Source organism: Trichosurus vulpecula, chromosome 8 (assembly GCF_011100635.1).
Source record: "Trichosurus vulpecula isolate mTriVul1 chromosome 8, mTriVul1.pri, whole genome shotgun sequence".
NCBI lineage: Eukaryota > Metazoa > Chordata > Mammalia > Diprotodontia > Phalangeridae > Trichosurus > Trichosurus vulpecula.
Genome location: NC_050580.1, coordinates 183,238,921 through 183,243,078, shown reverse-complemented (window position 1 = coordinate 183,243,078; position 4,158 = coordinate 183,238,921). Strand labels below are relative to the sequence as shown.

General features: G+C 36.5%; 1 pseudogene; it reads left to right on the top strand.

Moving 5' to 3' along the window:
* Window positions 1-207: 207 nt before the first annotated feature.
* LOC118829763 lies at window positions 208-1,098 on the top strand (annotated as a pseudogene).
* Window positions 1,099-4,158: the final 3,060 nt, after the last annotated feature.

Sequence of the window (4,158 nt, the reverse complement as noted above, 5' to 3'; positions counted from 1 at the left end):
AATAATTGAGTACCAATGGTGATCCCTAATGAAGGTTGTGTTGTTGTTGATAGTCTTGTGAGGCAATAATTATGAAAGCACATGTGCTTCTCTTAGACTCTTCCAATAAGGCCTCTTTTTCTGATTCTTTTTTCACTTCTTTTTCCTTCTTAGGTTACTTCAGAACTAGTCACAGTGATTTAGATAAAGGATGTAGCAAATCAATCTATGGTTTCTGAGTTTGTGTTGATGGGACTCACCAATTCTTGGGTGATGCAACTTATTCTCTATATTCATCTCTGTGTTCTGTCTGTCAGCTATACTAGGGAACACCCTGATTGTGCTCACAGTGGCCTCTGACTCTCACTTACAATCTCCCATGGACTTCTTGCTGGCCCACCTCTCCTTTATTGATATAATTTATTCCTGAATTACAACTCCCAGATGATTACTGACCTTTTTAAGAAGGAGAGACTAATTTCCTTTGAAGGTTGTGTTTCTCAGATCTTCTTTATTCATGCAACTGGAGTTACTGAAATGGTGTTTCTCATAGCCGTGACCTTTGACCACTATATTGCAATATGTAAGCCTCTCCACTACCTGACTATTATGAACCTTAGAGTGTGCATTTGTATTCTAGTACATTCTTAGGCAATTGGAATCACTCGCTCCTTCCTCCAGTTAGCCTTCATGATAAAGTTGCCCTTCTGTGGCCCTAACAAATTGGACAGTTTTTACTATGACCTTCTTCAGTTCATTAGACTTGCCTGCACAGACACTTACAGACTGCAGTTCCTGATTACTGCCAATAGTGGGTTCATCTCTTTGGGAGCCTTCTTCATCATGACCATTTCCTACATTGTCATCCCAATCACTGTCCAGCAGCACTCTTCTGGGGGTTCATCCAAGACCCTCTCTACACTGTCAGCTCACATCTCTGTGGTGATCTTATTCTTTGGTCCATGCATCTTTGTCTATGTGTGGCCATTTCCCACACTTCCAGTGGACAAATATCTTGCACTTTTTGACTCAATTATCATCCCTTTTCTGAACCCCACCATCTACACATTAAGAAACAAAGAGATGAAGATGGCAATGGGAAACTATGGAATCTCATGAGATCAAGACTTGATACTAATGAAGTCACAAAGAATATCTTAAATGTCTTGCTTGGATTATAAAGGGTATTAAGGGTTTTTCTGCCTTGGGCTGACTACAATTGAGATGTGAAATCCTGGCAGCAGTATGTAATCTTAACATGTAGAACACACCAACCTTTTTGAGTCTATGAAAAAATGTACGCACCAAGACAGCATAACACATATCCTAATGTCTTTGTTTTGTAATTAGCATTGACACTCAACTATCTACTTTGTCAACATCTGAGGACTAGTCCTATAAAGCCAAGATATAAATGGGTAATAAAGTTTCTTGACCTCCCACATACAGTGCCAAATAGAGACTTCTGATTGACATTGGATATGATTATATCTCTCATTGTGAACAATTTATAACTAAACCCTAGTGTAATAAACCACACTTGAAGATGACTCTTCTTACCTGAGAGATTAAACAATATTCCTCATTATATTTGATCAGAATCTTTTCATAAAATCACAGAATTTTAGATTTTAAGCTAGAAGCGATCTTAGGTTAGTCTGATGCCTTCAAACTACAGATGAGGAAGTCATAGCCTAGAGAGGTTAAAATACTTGCTCAAGGTCACACAAGGGTCAAGTAGAAGAGCCATGATTGGATCCAGGTCCTCTAACTTCAAATCCAATCTTGGGCTTTGCTGGTTGTGTTTTCAGAATTTCATTCCTAAGAGCCTCTGCCTCTACGGGTCAGCATCTCTCCAAAATAGTAAGTCTTTGGATACTATCCATTCTCTCCATTGATCCTTTGAAATCCAGACTCAGTAAATGTTTATTTTCTTTTTTCATTACCCCTATAATACTGATGTTACTTGCCACTAAGGTTTCATGCCCATATGTACTTTAATAACCAATTTCTCCTTATTACTCAATCTCCCTGTTCAGTGAGGATTTTTGAATCCTTAGTGAGAATACTTGAATCTTCTCCATTCCTGGGTCACTTTTTTCTTCCCTTTCTTATGCCTAGAATAATTTGTCTTTCTCTGAATAGAAGCTGTTCTTTTAGAAAATAACTACTTCAGAGAAAAGATTAAAGTATTTTCCTTTTCAGCAAAAACAGTGAAAACAAATTCTTTGGAAGGTCAGAAAATGTTAAAAAAAAAAAGCTGCAAAAAACTTATTTCATGAAAGTCTCGTTGGCTCAACTGTATGCTAAAAATCAGAGGAGGTAATAGAAATCTATGTAGGAAGGGAGGTAGTAATTCAACTTAAAAAGAAAGATTGAATGTCAATAGTGTTTGGAAAGTGGAAGTAAAAATCACGGAGCACAATGGAGGGCGCCAGTTGGAAGAAATAATATAAGGTTTTTTTTGTTTTATTCAAGTGAAGAATTCATAATAGATATTATAATGAACTACAAATATAATGTATAACTATGTGAATATATTAATAAGAAAACATTAATAAAGAATGAGTTTATAAATATTGATTTATGATGGATAGCTATGGGATGATAATCTTGTCATTCAGGCTCTCAATAGAGATTGGGAAGCAATAATGTGCAGGCATTAAAAAAAAATTCAGGGCTTCATAGGTAATGCAATTTAAGGTGATTAAAAAAACTGAAAGAGCTAAGAGCCTAAAAGTATGGTGGTAGAGGGAAGGGAGAAATGAAATTCTGTACCAGGAAGAAAAGGATGGGGAAATTATGAACTGTCTTAATTAAAAATCTTTCACCACATATCTAATATGCTAATATTAATAACACAAGCAAGGAGTTGAGGCTACCAGAATTTCTATAATTTGAAATGGAGAATAAAATGGAATCATTGAAAGGACAATGAGCATTGGAGAGGATACTTCATTTGTATAGGAAGAAGCTGAATACCCACATGGAGCCATAGGAGAATTAAATTCTTTTTAATTCAACCCATTCCCAAAGGGGAAAATAAATCACCCACCAGCTTAATAGAGAGCACTGTGAGTTAATTCCTTGTTAACAGACAAGTGAAAAGAAGTCTACCTCTGGCTGCTCTATGATCGTATCACTTGTATCATCAGTTCTTATCAATGGGGCAGAGGGATGTGACCTTTACTATGCAGCTTCTGATACCAATTGGGTCATGGAAGAAGAAGCAGGGGAGCTGGCTCCCAGAGATAGAGTACCACCTGTCATTCTCTCATGTTGGGGGTAACAGGAATAGTGCTCATTCTGTCTTCAAGCTTCTTTTTCCCAGGAGCCTCCAAACACATCATCATGTGGTGAGCTCTGGGACAGTGTCTGCTCAAGTCTTTTGTGCTCACAACTCAGGCACTATATATTTGTATAGATATAGGTTGTTTCCTTGATGGCAAGCAAGCTCGTGAGGTCAGGGACTGTTTTGTTTTTGTCTTTGTGTCCTCAGCACTTCACATAGTGCTTAATAAGTGTAGTGGATTGATTGATTCTGCTATTCTGAGTACAATATGATTGATTGATCACATTACTTGATCCCCACTCTTTAAGGGTCTATCTATCCTAATTGGGCTGCTCTGAGTTTCCTTCTCTTTCGTCACTGTTTTGAATAATGAAATCCTTTATTATTTACTATATTTTCTTTGTTTTGTTTCCATTTTTGTTGATGTCTTTTGTTTGGACATCACCTTCGTTTCTGAAAGTATGTCTTCCCCCTTCCCTGCGTGGCATAGTTGATAGACCATTACATTTGAATTCAGGAAGACATGAGTTAAAGTACTACCTTAGATATTTTTTAGCTTTGTGATCCTGCACAAGTTACTTAACCTATATGTATCTCAGTTGCCTCATTTGTAAATTGTTAAAAAAAAAACTGTGATGGTACCTACCTTCCACAAATGTTATGAAGATATAAGGAAATAACATATATAATATGATTTGTAAACTTGAAAGATATTTGATAACTTATATTATCATTAAATGTTATTACCCAGCAAATTGTCTCATAACAAAGAACATAGAGAAAAAAGCATTTCAACAAAGCTAATAAATCAACTAAGTTGGATGGTGTATATAATGCTTCATACCTGTAGTTCCCTACCTCTGTTCTCAGAGATGCTAGTATCAATA